The sequence below is a fragment of the Schistocerca gregaria genome, chromosome 1 (genome assembly GCF_023897955.1).
Source record: "Schistocerca gregaria isolate iqSchGreg1 chromosome 1, iqSchGreg1.2, whole genome shotgun sequence".
Classification (NCBI taxonomy): Eukaryota; Metazoa; Arthropoda; class Insecta; order Orthoptera; family Acrididae; genus Schistocerca; species Schistocerca gregaria.
In genome coordinates, this window is record NC_064920.1 from 962,061,436 (window position 1) to 962,077,014 (window position 15,579).

Here is a 15,579-nt window from a genome sequence, read left to right on the forward strand (position 1 = left end):
TACTGTGTCTTAGCCCTTGTCCCCTGTTGCCACTAGTACGACCTTCATCTTTAAATTATTGTAAGTGGGACGAACAACAGCCAAATAGTGGGAGAAATATGAAGTGTATGTAAATCACAAGTTCTGAAAGCTAATAACAGTGTTAGAAACGCTGCCATATGTTTACTTTGTCATTAGACACATTTCATCCAGTGAAATATTCACTAGTTTATCGCTGTACTTTAAAAGCTGTAATTTGTCACTAACCCCCATTTTATTTGCGTGCCTTCCACATACCTTTGTAATGTACACAGTGATGGAAGCATAAAACATTCTAACAAAACCTGTATGCCTGAGGGTTGTAATATAATAAATTTAGAGCAAACAGCTTATTTTCGTATTTCCATCTTCAGCACGTTTCTCCTTCAGTGGCATGCAAATCTGGCTTAACAACAAGTCAAGGAAGTCTGTTTTCAAATATCTGGATCCTATAGGCTTCAAAATTTGACTGTTCTTCTTCACTTGATCCTTATGCTGCTTGTACTTAAAATGATAGCCACTTCCCATGTTTTTGCATGAAGTCTAGCGATCTGCACATCCTCACACTTCACACGCTTTTGCAAGACACAATTAGTTGCACTTAATCTAACCACTTCATCGTCAAAGCAGATCTGTGTTGACGACTCAGACGTATCTAACACTGAGATATAGAGAGTTGAAATGGCTGGTTCTGTGCCATAGGACTATTTTACAGCTTCAGACGAATTGCAGAACTTTTTGTAGCAGTTTCCTTCTCGTCGTCAGCTGAGGTGGTTTATTTAGGACGTCAGACAGTATGAGTTTATTATTGTCTGCATTCATGAACTGGTTTTATTTGAAGTGCAGCAAACAAAACTTAACATTATATAAAAAGGTAAACAGGATCTTTTTTAATAAGATCTTCTCGTCTGCTATTCATTAGCCATTTTCTGCTCCTAAAACGAAAAATTAATCATTAACACACGCGTAGTCTGCAAGCGAATCCCGACGATACACTTTAATAACATGATGGTATATACCTCTCACGTCCTTAGAAAACCAACGAAAAGACAGATGCAGTGTCTTCTTCTTTTTATTGCTGCAATTTATTGCGCTACAGACGCTACAGTTTCTAAAAACAATTGTGCAAACCAAAATAAACAACTACTTTTCGCTTTCACATCGCGCCGAACTTAACAGATTTACTTACTGGCCGATTGGCACACTGCTGGCTCAGAAGGCAACAAAACTGAAGCGAAGTGTTATGTTAAACTGTGGCCATGCGATGTTGCTATAGTGGAGGCTCTGGCTTGTCAGAAGTTGGCTTTGGATTCAGAGTGGGGCTGAGCGATGCGACGTTGTGTAGAAGCTCCAATACATACTGCAGAAAACAACAATCCAATCTGGGCGAGCTGTCGTTCTGTCCCGATACGCATTTGGTAGTGAACTCGAAGAGTCATCTTTGCCCTTGCCGAACGAAGTGTGGATTATATGTGTAGATGAATTGCTTTGACATGGGCACAAGCAAAATGGGAACTGTCAAGCCAGATAGTAAATAAACAAAGTGAAGTCGCCGGTGTTTGTCCGAAGTAAAAGCATTTGTTTGTAATGCATGAATCAATTAGTTGGCTTAAAAGAAAGATATTTTCGCATTGTTAGTAGAGAATTTTAAAACTGAAGATGTAACCTGTGACTTACTGGATATCAGTATATAGATTAGCTGAAAGTGTTGGTTCTGCAAGTTTACGATGTTTTGTCCCGCTTTTCGATTATATTATAATTGTTAATTTAATCCACTCTTTGCTTCCTACACTTCTCTTTTCTATAATAACTTAAGTTGTACCCCAATCTGCGCATTTTTTGTAATATACGTGGCGCTTATAAACTTGCCATTGTTAAGTGTAATGACACGTATCCGATATGGACAAGTCAGCAAACAACATTAACCACCATCTGCTTCGATTTAAATTCTCAGTAAATCCGGATAAACGGTGTATATAATTTGATTCCGACCGTTTTTATTAACTTAGTTCCAAGGTACCCTTCAGTTCTTTGTACCATGTTTGCACCATTATTGTCAGTTGCTTACTCGTAATCATCCGGCATTGTAATAGTATTAGGCCTAAATACTTTCGATGCCAGTAACTCTAAATACTTTCAATTGTCTCCAGCTATTTTCATAATTTCAGCAGTTAAGTCAATTAGCTTGCTGACTACAATATTCATATATGAGTACATTTATGTTTACAGACTTCCTGTTGTGGTAAGGTTCTGAAGCTGTAGATTTAAGTTGTATCTACGAAAAAGCGCCTCAGATAATAATCATACTGTTTTTTTACACCAATTTTGTGTCTATTTTCCTCCTCCCTTATGTTCCTGCACCCCCAAATTACTCTTTCTTCCTAGGTGTAGCTTTCTTGTGTAGTTTAATCCAAAGTATACAACTTGTTAGATTTGTTTTAGGGACTTTATCTTCAATACTGCCATCTAAACATGAAAATAAACCAGTACTGGATGGAAAAATGTTTAAATGTAATAATGTGTCACATCCATACCAATGTAAACAAACTATTTTTCAATGAGAAATAGTTAAACTCAAGTAACTGGAATTTTGATATAATAGAACCCATAATTTGAAATACTTTCCAATTATGGAGAGCTCCAAACATGACTGTTTCCTCAACTTGGATGTTTGGCTTCGCTTCGATTTATTGGCAAGGTACCAGAAAAATGCAGTGACCAGCAGCAAATGGATTGTGTCCCAACTCAGATTATTCCTCAAGTGTGCGTGGCCTTGTACCGCGTAGGACTAAAAGGGGACACTGAGTATATTCTGTACTATTATCAGAATCACTTTGTGACTGATGCTTCAGCACGTCGAGTGGTAGGGGCCAGACACCATCCAATCGCAGTTCTTTCATAAGCATCACATGCTTGCCGCATTGCCTGTTTTGTAGGTATGCGCAGCACCTAATGAAGTAATGCTCGCTGCTTGCTGACAACACTCTTCTCAGCCACTGCAATCTGTCAGTCACAAAGTAATTTTGAGAATAAGAAGAACAACACAAATGATCACATTCTTGACTCTCAGGAGAAAGTTGCAGAAATGCTGAAATATTTGAATTGGCAGAAACTTCAATATACAAGCCAACAATCGTGCAAAAGCATGCATATGAAGTTTATGAAGTGAAGAGTCCAGAGATAATCTACATCCCCCTATGTATTGCTCCGATAGTGAACACAAAGACAAGATTAGTCTAACTATAATTTACACAGAGATATTCAAGCAACCATTCTTCTTGCACTCCATTTAGAATTGGAACTAATTTGTTACAATGTTGAATGTATGTCATGCATTAAAAAGTATTTTGCATATTATGAATGTAGATCTAGAATATCACAGTGCTTTATTAGGAATGTTCTTATCGTAGACAGTATGCCTTGCTTTCTTTTGACCTTTGAGCCACCTTAGTTAGAGGGGAAACTATAGTGTAATATGGACCCCAAAACATGGTGCAACTGTGCATGTCACATTAAGAAATCATTGTCAGAAGTGATCAGTGACAGAAAAAGTCCAAGGGGCAAAACATGGATTGAAACTTGGACATTATAATTTGTACTCTCACACGTATCTACTGAAGTATTTAATATTTAGCCTACAGAAAAGAGCTGAAAAAAAATTATTTAATTCCAAATATTGTGGAAGTCCATCTGTGGTAATGATAGTGGTGACCATCTAACATTATTCTGCAAGACACATCATTCAGTTGTTTACACATTCATAGTTTCAAGAAATGTATTCATAAAAAAATGCAGAGTTATATTTGAAGTCTGTTGGTGCTACCAGTGTTCTATGTAATAAAAGTGTTACTGACATAAATGAAGTTTTGATGCAGCCGCTTCTAAGACATAGAAGAGTTACTTAAACCTAACAATATTGGACATTGTCTTTGACCTATGTTACAATGACGTTGTGGCATGTGACATATGAAAGAAAACAGATCAATGTTGTTACTTGTTTTGCCTGTACATTACCTTTTGGAATGTAGATTGTGGCACCAGACTGAGTAGCAGTGTAGTCCAATGTCTGTGTTTCATTGTAGTCTAGATTTGATTGAAACATGCAGTTTGGTTATGAGGTGATGAAGCTGATGAATTTGATGTCATGATGATAAAAACTATAATTCTTCATATGATGTGTACGTTGTGCACATTTGATTGTGAAAAGTTGTTTATGTCCGCCATCTCGACAACATCCATGGTCAGCGTTAACTGTTTGTGTGGACTGCTTCAGTTAACAATCCAAACAAATGTAAAATCCAGAAATAAGTAGGGAGTAGCAATATATATAGGTACTACAAACAGAGCTAAGTACTCAAATCCCTGTCTAAAGACAAAGCATCACAAAAGAAAGAAGTAACAACTAAAATAGCATGTTGTTGTAGTGGTCTTCATTCCAAAGACTGGTTTGATGCAGCTCTCCATGCTACTCTATCCTGTGCAAGCTTCTTCATCTCCCAGTACCTACTGCAACCTACATCCTTCTGAATTTGCTTAGCGTCTTCATCTCTTGATCTCCCTTTATGATGTTTACCCTCCACGCTGCCCTCAAATACTAAATTGGTGATCCCTTGATGCCTCGGAACATGACCTATGAACCGATCCCTTCTTCTAGTCAAGTTGCGCCACAAATTTCTCTTCTCCCAAATTTTATTCAATACCTCCTCATTAGTTATGTGATCTAACCATCCAATCTTCAGCACTCTTCTGTAGCACCACATTTCAAAAGCTTCTATTCTCTTCTGGTCCAAACTATTTATCGTCCACGTTTCACTTCTACATGGCTACACTTCACACAAATACTTTCAGAAATGACTCCCTGACACTTAAATCTAAACTCGATGTTAACAAATTTCCCTTCTTCAGAAACGCTTTCATTGCCGTTGCCAGTCTGCACTTTATATCCTCTCTACTTCGACCGTCATCAGTTATTTTGTTGCCCAAATAGCAAAACTACTTTAAGTGTCTCATTTCCTATTCTAATTCCCTCAGCGTAGCCCGACTTAATTCGACTACATTCCATTATCCTCATTTTGCTTTGGTTGATGTTCATCTTATTTCCTCCATTCAAGACACTGTCCATTCCGTTCAACTGCTCTTCTAAGTCCTTTGCTGTCTCTGACAGAATCACAACATGAACCGTGGAACTTGCCGTTGGTGGGGAGGCTTGCGTACCTCAGCGATACAGATACCTGTACCGTGGGTGCAACCACAACGGAAGGGTATCTGTTGAGAGGCCAGACTAACATGTGGTTCCTGAAGGGGGGAGCAGCCTTTTCAGTAGTTGCAGGGGCAACAGTTTGGATGATTGACTGATCTGGCCTTGTAACACACCAAAACGGCCTTGCTGTGCTGGTACTGCGAACGGCTGAAAGCAAGGGGAAACTTCAGCCGCAATTTTTCCTGAGGGCATGCAGCTTTACTTTACTAAAATACCATACAAGATACAAATTTCTCTTTCTCTGTAGATATTGTTAATACACTTCTTTTAGCTCTCAGATGATTGAATGTGCTGTGTAAATGTGTCAGAATTCTTAGCATCATTACACATTACATAATTCAATTAAAAATAGTTCTACATTATTCATATGTCACATGGAGTATATTGTATCGATGAAACTACAGTCAAATAAAGTTATAAGAAAACTTAATATTAACAGTAGTCAACAGGCATAGACACAAATCCCATACTGTGTGTTATGCCTTATAATAGGCTTACTGTAATCTTTTTTGCAATAACTAGCCATGACTGTTTCAGGTCTCCATCTGTTAGATGTTGGTTTACAAACTTTTTCTCAAATATAGTCTTCATTATTCTTTGTAAGAGAGTAGTATTATCTCTTTTTCTGAACTTATGCCGTTCTCCTTGAAGAAGAATGAATTGTGAAGGAAATTATATTTCAGATTTGTTATTAAGAATATTTTCACTACCTTGCGTATTCTCGTAGACAGGTAGTGAAATGAATAGCAGGTCATGACAGTTTTTTAGCAGCCGATTTGAGACATTTTAAGAGAATAGAAACATAGTCACAATTGGAAGATGCTATACACTTCTGCCAGAATTAATTGTAGCTCAGATTTCACTTGAGTGGCCCATTTCATAGAGTACTCTCAATAAAGCATTCAATGGAGAAATAGTTTCTACCCCTTTTGGGAGCTGTGCCATGTTGTAGAAAGTATATCTGGCAGACTTACAAATACCCTCAACATGTTTACATACAGACACAACACAATCAGTATGACAATTTGTTATGTCTCAATTGCAAAAAAATGTGAATGATTTTACTTTAGGAAGGTATTCTGTATTTACCAGATCAGTTAGTAACATAAATAATCTAGAAAAAATATCTTTGTATTTCATATTTTAAACACAATTTATAGTAATGCAGTCCATTTTACATATATTGCACAAGCTTTATCTGATAATATCTGAGGCATAGTCCATGTCAATTCAGACAGGCTAGGAAAAAATTTTACCTTCATAGTGTTGGATGGTATTGAATTTAGCATATGTTAAAATGAAGCACTGAGAAAGGATCATGTATTATTTTATTTTCTTTAAAAAAAGAAAATTCTGCTCTGAGGTACAGCTCTCCAAAGATGACACAGTGCATAGCATTTTGATGATGCAAATTTTGGAAAAAATTTAAAATGCTGCATCTCTGGAAAAGTTCCAGTTTTCTATTTTTTTATTTCAAAGATAATTGCTTTATGATTACAAAGAAATCCTCCATCTGGACTTATCTGTCAAAGTTCTTTTATTATAGCGTTCTGAACTTTTTTTTATAATTTATGGAAAAAAAATTTCAGGAATGCCAATTAATGAAATTTTGATTTTTTTCTGTTGATTAGTACCATATAGTTCTACATTCCCTGAAAAGAAGAGCTTCCACTTTTAGGTTAAACAGGTTTTATAAACAATTGAAATTTTTGACATACGTAAGACCTGTTTTATTATCACATAACAGGCTCATAAAAATCAAAACCTAGCCTTATTTAACATAATATTAGTTTTATATTAAAAACAAAGATTCCAAGACTTACCAAGCGGGAAAGCGCCAGTAGACAGGCACAATAAAATAACACACAGACAAAATTACGAGCTTTCGCAACCGGCGGTTGATTCGTCAGGAAAGAGGGAAGGAGGAGGAAAGATGAAAGGATGTGGGCTCTAAGGGAGAAGGTAAGGAGCCATTCCAATCCCGGGAGTGGAAAGTCTTCCTAAGGTAAGTCTTTCCGCTCCCGGGATTGGAACGGCTCCTTACCCTCTCCCTTAGAGCCCACATCCTTTCATCTTTCCTTCTCCTTCCCTCTTTCCTGACGAATCAACCGCCGGTTGCGAAAGCTCGTAATTTTGTCTGTGTGTTATTTTATTGTGCCTGTCTACTGGCGCTTTCCCGCTTGGTAAGTCTTGGAATCTTTGTTTTTAATATATTTTTCCCATGTGGAAGTTTCTTTCTATTTTATTTACATCATAATATTAGTTTTGAAAGATGAGTAAGAGACTCATTCTGTGCACTCTGTTTTGTACTGAAATTAGCCAGTCAGTGAACTAAAAATGTGTTTCACTGCTTGAATATCTTCCTATAATATAGAGTGATACCTTCCCATTGAACCAATAGGAACTGGAGCACTTAACAGTCTTCAAAACAGTGTGAACAGGAAGTGAGCACTGATGGTGTTGCTGCAGTCTTTCAGCGGGAAACCTATATCCAGCAGCTGGTCCATGTGGTAGCATAAAGTTGACTACAATTTTGTTTAACTCGTAACTGGTGTATATAATCTTTGCAATCCACCAGTCTCACACACACACACACACACACACACACACACACACACACACACACACACACACACACACACACACACACACACCCCTCCTCAGTTTGTGAATCTGAATATTATCCCGATGTTTCAGCGGTGTTAGCTGAACGAATAAAATTTCTTCTTTCTTGTTCTTTAAAGTGTGTGCAACATGAGTTTGGCCTTTACTTTGAGTCCGGAAATGTGTCTTCTGAACTCCTTTCACAGTAGTAGTTTGTTTCGACCATTCTTCTTTTTTCTGCTCATGGAATTCTTCGATTTCCTCTTTGGACAAAAGAATGAGGCCTGTAGATGTGTAAGATTTCACGTGTCTTATAAAATCCCGAGCATTCTGAATCACAGCTGTACCTGGTCTGGAAAGCTTATGTTTTGTGGCATGGTGCTGCAGGAGGCCTCCTACATCATCACACGCCCACTTCCCGTTACCAGTAGCACAGTATACCCAGTCAGTTGGCACAAGCAACTTACTCAATTCAAACAACTGGTAACTATTTTTAAAAAGACTAGGAGCACAATCAGAAATAATAATGATCTTTTCTGCCCCTGTTTGCAGTTGAAGAATTTTGCGCATTGCCGGCAAAGCATGTGCTAAGTCATGTCCTGTGCCATCACTTATAACTACAACACTTGTGATCATGTTTTGAAAATATGTCACTTCTGTAAAAATTTAAACATGGTCATTACTCCAATTATACCCTTGTACTTCTTGCGGGGGAATTACAGACCAGTTCTCAGCAAAATCACAGTGAAGCACTAAACATAGTTCTTCAACCTCTTCACACCCTTTCAGTTTTTCGATGTGTTGTTGCAATTTCTTCAGACGCAGATGCTGGTGTGTGACTGCTGTCACTGACTATTTACCAAGTTGATCAATGAAACTGTCAAAGGCAACAGTTTTCTTAATTAGTTTATTTTCCTGTCATGTCACATGCATAATTTCTGCAGAGTTATTTGCTATGTCTTCCAGGCCAAGTGTCTGTAGAGACAGCCCTCCCTTTCCAGGGCAGGCACCACATCCTTGAAGCAAACAAGTCTCTCGCTTTACGTCACAGACTACTAATGACTTCACATGCCCAACCAAGGTGTCTATGTCATGTGCTCCAATAAGTTCTTCAAAGTTACCACACAAAGTTCAAAATTCACCCAGTACACAACTAAACAGACATAAAATGTCTAGGTGGATGTGGAGCTACCCACTTAGTTTGTAGTGCATAAAATTTTGATCTTACAATATGTGAAGTTGTATAGTTGCTCTTATAAACTAGAAAAGTTTTTTTAATACTGCGAGTCGTGTACCTCTTCACTTGCACAACTTTTTGACCTTCAACTGTTACAGTTATAGTGTCTTTTTTTGTTGGCACTCTGACGGGAACAGTCCCATTTATCTTCCAGATAAAATGACTGCACTATCTGAACTTGAGCTGCCTCTATAGGATGACCATAATAAAGATCTGATCTTCCAAAGACTCCTTTTACAGACCTCAAATTTATTGATTTGTCTACCAAGTACTTTGATACTGATGGAATGTGGTTAAAAATTGTTTTCTTTGAAAATTTCTGTGGAATAATAGTTCAAACTTGCACCTTTTCACTGTAGGATGCACAATATTCAACAGCTGAACTGATATTTGTAAAAAATTGCTGAAAGAGTTCTTTGGTTCATTTTCTTCTAAAGATGGAATTTCTATTTTGAAGAGTGTGGTCAGCTTTGCTGTAGTGTATTCATTGTATTCATCCATAGCTATAGTAATTTCTCTGCACTTTCTTGATGCGTAAAGCTTATGACTCAACTTCACTGACCACGGTTTCTTAACAGGTCTAACACCTACCTATGCCGTTGACTGATTCAGGGTATTTAATTCTTCCTCTATTGATACAAAATCTGGACCATGGAAGGCTTCATCTTGTTCAGATACTGTCATTGTTGTTATTCTGTCAGTACATGTAGAACACAAAAAGTCGTCACTGGAAACATCTTCACTTTGAAACAGTCTTCAAATGAGAACACTTATTCCCAAACTTAACAAAGTCTGTTTTTGTTTGTCTTGTATATAACTCTTTTAAGGGTATGCAAATACTCGGCACACTTCACTCTCCTGTGGCCCCAGTCAGAAGACATTTCAAACAGCCCTTTTCACAAAACACACTGCAACTGTGTCAACTGGCAAAATCCTCACGGAAACACAGAACTCACTGAATGATCTCAGATTTCTTAGGAGCTTTGAAACTTTGGAGTTCCTCTGTCACGTCACTAACAGCTAACCAGATATATTTGTAATTATTTTACACTATGAATACAAAAAATAAATGTAATTATGCTTTGAACAAATATTCTATGAGTGATATCAAGAATAACAACAACAGTAAAGTCAAGTTCAGTATAACAGCTACATTTAGGCCAAGAAAGAAAATTATCAGTGATTTTTATTTTAATGTTCCTTGTGACCAGTGATGCCCTTCCTAATACATCTTAATGACAAGTGTGTTGTGAACACTCCTCTCTTCCAATGTGACATCTATGATCAAAGTGTTGAATGAAAACATTACTGGTTTGACAAACACAAGTGTCATATTGCACCGTGACCAGCTTGCAAAATCAAGTGCTCTTAATCTCATAGAAAATCTCTGGGAAATTAACATTTCCCCAGTCTGGCAGCTATGCAGGATTTAATCATCAGTGACTGGTGTCCACTCGACAAGGCATCTTGAAGAAACTTATGGGCTCTCTTCTTTGGAAAATTGAGGCCATTATCAAGGTCAAAGTAGTGTGACAGATTTTTTGGTCCAGTGCTCACTTCTGCAAAATCATTGGACAAATCATGATATCACTGTTTACTTACCAGTCTAGTTTTAACAGTGGTGGGACAGAAACCATCTTGGTGTTTATATGTGGTAATTTAGGGATACCACAGAAAACCTGACTCATGATTACCTAGTGGAGATTAAATCCTCCAACCTTCCACTTTGTCACTTTTTTTTATCTTTAGTTGATATTCTATGCAATGTATGCTGTCCATGCCATCCAACTGTCTTCTAAGTTTTCCTTGTTTTGGGCCAAAAGATGTACGTCATCTGCAAAGCTTAACATTGGTGTCTGTTTTCTTTGCAATTGTAGTCCTCTTCTGAAATTCTTTCACTTCATTGCTTCTTTGATGTGTAAGTTAATAAACTGTGTGATTTTCTCAATGTGACTTATCTTTCTCAATCACCCACATTTAGTACTTCCAGTGCATTCTCTGACTCCCCTTCTGTCAGCATTGTTAACATCTTATTCAATTTTGCATGGTTAAATGCTTTCTCTAGGCCTACAAATATTGTGGAAGTATCTTCAATTTTCAACAACATGGAAAGGATAGGTTGTTACTCATCACATAAAGGAGGCATGGAGTGGCAGACTGATTTAGCGCTCATTCTTCCACATCCCTGTTTGCCTCTCATCACCCTCTCTATATGGTAAGTAGCAATCTGTTCTTTTCATGTTGTTAATCCAGCCCAGATTTCCCTTTGTCTGATTTTATCATGAATTTTCTTTTTTCTTCCTTACATTTTCAAGTACAAAGTTAAAATTACTTCTCAGATGCCTTTTCCATTTCTGAAACTAAACTTATTTTCATGCAATACCTCTAAAACTGTTCTTTCTCTCTTGTACATTATTTTAAACAAAAGTGTGACATGTCAGATTGATTGCCTGGTTGCTCCCAATTTTATCTGCTCACACTATCTTAGGAGATGTGATGATAATGCCTACCCTGGTTTCTTTAGCTTCAACAGATTTTAGAAATGCTTAGTTACTTAACCGTGTCCTGCTGTTTCAGCACTTTGTTGAACTGTTTGTTCCACATCACCTTCATCCTCTCAGAATAGTTGTTCTTCATCATTTAGACATTTGATACACTGCTTCCAGTCTATCTACCCTTAAAAGAGGATTGTCAGGTATACTTCATAGAACACCACCTTTACTTGCTACTCTATCCAAGTTGCTTTATGTGTGTCTCGTGTCTATTCCACTTTATCCTGTTTGCGCTTCCTGTTAATTTCAAGTCCTAAGCTGTCAATGCTGCTGTCTCCCTGTTGTGCCCCTAGGATTTTCGTAGTTTCTTATTTCCTGCATAAGCTGGAGTATTTCCTGATTTATCTCTGGTGTTTATCCCTCTGCTTTGGCTGTCATTAAATTTCCATATCCTATCACGATTTATCAATATATGTGTTTTCCTGTGTATTCCCCGTATTCCCTCCTCATCAGCTTGTGACAAGGGCTGGCACAGTGGTTCTTAATATTGGTTATATTTCATTATCAGAATAATAATTTAGTCAATGTGTTACCTGTAACTCACGCTTTTCCCATCTTTCTTTCACAATAATACCAGTACCGGGTTACCTGAAAGATTGGGAATGCACTGAATCATTCATCTTGTGGAAACTAAATTTTTCAGTCTGCTGCCTTCTTTAGCATCCAGTAGAAGTATCAGTGTGGTAATTATATTTTCCATAATTCACTTTTCCATGGCCCCGTCTTTGTAATGCATGACAATTATTTAGGCTGCTTCAATGCAGCACATTGCAGTACCCATACAGTCACTGTGGTAGGTAGTTGCTTAGATGGAAAGCAGAAACTATGGAGGATTATGAGTTACAGCCAAGATACCAGTGAAATCATAGTTTATTTACAGCAACAGTGAGGAGATCATTAGTTGTAATTCTCAGATGTTTTAAGCTTTTTTAAAAATAATTAAATGTGGACTGCTGTCTAGGAGGATGTGAGTGAAAACAGAAAAATCTAAGACATTTGTTACCCAGTAGAAGATGGACAGGAACTATTCAGCAGTTTCATTGGAGAATATTTCTTCTTTCAAGCTCAGTAGCACACCAGATATATTTCATTTCAAAATATAAAAACCAATTTACAATATAGATGGACAAAAAACATTTAGGATTTAATTGTAACCTTTTATTAGAAGTAATGCATGCTACATGAGAGAAGTTTGCATTTTCAATACCATTAAAAGAAAAAGAAACACATAAATATGACAAGAAATATAGCAGCAGAAGTTAGAGAACAACGAAAATCGACAGTAACACAGAAAACATTTTTAACATTCTAGGGAGTTGTTGTGCAACCAGTATATAAGCAATAGGCAAAAATCAATATTTAATCCTCATTTAACCATCTAGACTGTTGTGACATAAATCATCCTAGTTGCATGCATAATGACATGTTCAGCGGTCACATTTAATTTGACTTTGTAGAAACTGGAGTGATTTTATTTGAGTTGAAAGTGATTTTTAGGTGAAACATTTAGGTACTGCAGATGAAAATATGCTTTTTCAAAAAACGTCATGGCACACAACCTAGGTTATATGTATGTAAGAGTCTCATGTGTCTTAATGCTCCTTGGAAACCTTATACAAACATACTCTCCATAGTGAAACATTTGAAACTGAAACTTGTGGTTTCTAATAATGGTAACGGTGACTGAGTAGAGGTACATTCAAAACAATTTCATTCTGGTGATGTGCATATGTGGAAACACATGTGAAGTTATCAGGAAGCACATCTATGTATTGATTGTTGTTTACAGGTGACACCCGGCTCATCTACACCCTGCAGAAGGAAGTGATAATTTTTATTTGACCCTGTTGTGAAATGAACTGTTAAAGTTGGCGTCAACATCGGCTTTTCCACGTCAGCTATTATTCCATCCAATAGCTGTCGTAAGTCCAGGTCAGTCAAAATGAAGTACTGTAGTCTATTAAATTCATTTAGTATGGGGTCATATGTATGTTTTGTTAAAGTAGTTGGCACTGCAGGTTAATTGTATATATGAAACAGTATGTACTTGCTGTGAAATGTACCATAACTTTCAAACTTGATTTGTGTAATGTATCCTACCACTTTTTTTTAAGCTTATAATGTACTAGATTATTTGGTTGTAAGAATCACTTACTGCAAGCTTCAGATATTCATTTATGTTTTAACCTGTGACTAGAAACTTTTGCTGCTTCAGAAAAGTTAGACTTAGTGCAGCTTTTTGTGGCATTTCAGTAGAAACATTATTTTAAAATTTCAGATTTTTCAAAAATGTAAACAAAACAGATGTTTTTGATGAAGTCATGGAATAATGTCATTTTGTTTCCATACATTCAGTATTTTAGTTACAAGGAAGTCAGCAATTTGACATTAAAAATGAAGCAGCCAAACCAAAAAGTCTTTTAATACACATGGTTTCTGATTCTATCACAATGGCATCAGTGTTAACACTGGATCCATTTTAAAGATATGTCTGTGAATCATCGCTCTATACTTTAGTCTTTGCTGTATTGTTTTCTGCTATCTTATATTATCCTACTGCATTAAAATCTTCGTGACTTCTATGGTGATGTTAATTTACATCCCGCCTGGAGGTGCAAGGTATAAATTCACTTTGATGATTTGTTGTTGGCACATTAATAGTACAACATAACTCAAATGAGCTGATGCTTGCAGCCGTCAGTCACTATTTACTCAAGGTTTACTCAAGAATTATTAGTGCATAAAATTTGGAATTTTCTTCTAATTTTAGTGCATCTGTGTGAATATAATTGACTTCAGCCTGCTTCTGTTAAACAAGTTTTTGTGTACTATTTGCAAGAAATCTTTTATGAGTCATTTTAGTTTGGTGTTGAAGGTACTGTTACAACAATTTTATCATGATATCATGTATTTCAGATCCCTTAAAACACTTCTTATTAAAGCAAAGGTGATCAGCTGGTATGAGTTACGTGAGCACAATAGCCATATAATCAACACATTCACTCAGTTAACCAATAATGTGTAGGTCAGCGTTTTAGGAGCTGGTCACTCTTTAACATTATTGTTCAACAGCTCTCTAGCAAATCTGAAACTGACTCTCCCTCTATGAACAACATATTTTTGAAACACTTTATTTTCATTTTCATATTTTGCCACGTACTAACACCTAAGAAGGTAAACAACACATAATGCACTAGTAACGTTCTTGAAGGGTGCGAGACAAATACTGCAATAAGAGGGAAATTTCAACCCTTCAAATGCAAATCCCATTTGTGAATTATATAAGAAAGGTACTAAAAGTCACAAAGAAAAATTTAAAACATTATAAATTTAAAATACATCTAAGCTTGAATATTTTTCTAGTCCGCTATGCAAAGAATTTACCATTCTGGTTGAAGAATTTATCATTTATGAACTACACTAACAGCTTATTTTCTAGTTTATTTGTCAAATGATAATACTTTTCTTGTCAGATGTTTTTCAGTGTCCCATCATCTGGAGAAGTGTTGATAGTTAGTTTGTAGGAGATGCTTTCATTAATTGTGCAGCAGTACGTGGCATATATTTTACACCCTTTTCCCTTGTAGGTTATGATTTGATGTTTACAGATACCATGTTCTGTGGTTTACATTCAGATAATAAATTCTAGCTTTTGATTTACTGTGATCAGACACTGAACTGCAAAACTTCAAAAACTGTGTAGTTGCAATAAAACAAACTGCAGTTATGTAGTTCTGTGGTTAGAACCATCTGAAAATTAGTGAAAAACAAGAAAACACTATTGATATTGTACTTTCTTGACTGTTTAATGTGTTTTATTTTTGAAACTGTGTTCATAAATTGGGTGACTGTGAAGATATCTTTAGTATGGAGCAAAGGTCCACAATTATATGGTATCCAACAATGAT

General features: G+C 36.5%; 1 protein-coding gene across 1 annotated transcript in view; it reads left to right on the forward strand.

Moving 5' to 3' along the window:
* The first annotated feature begins 1,476 nt into the window (after positions 1–1,476).
* LOC126276364 (sodium leak channel NALCN) overlaps positions 1,477–15,579 on the forward strand; it is a 361,108-nt gene continuing 347,005 nt past the window's right edge. The window contains exons 1-2 of the mRNA XM_049977270.1: positions 1,477–1,586; positions 13,461–13,603. The gene's annotated coding sequence lies outside the window, so the exon portion shown is untranslated. The remainder of the gene's footprint in view (positions 1,587–13,460; positions 13,604–15,579) is intronic.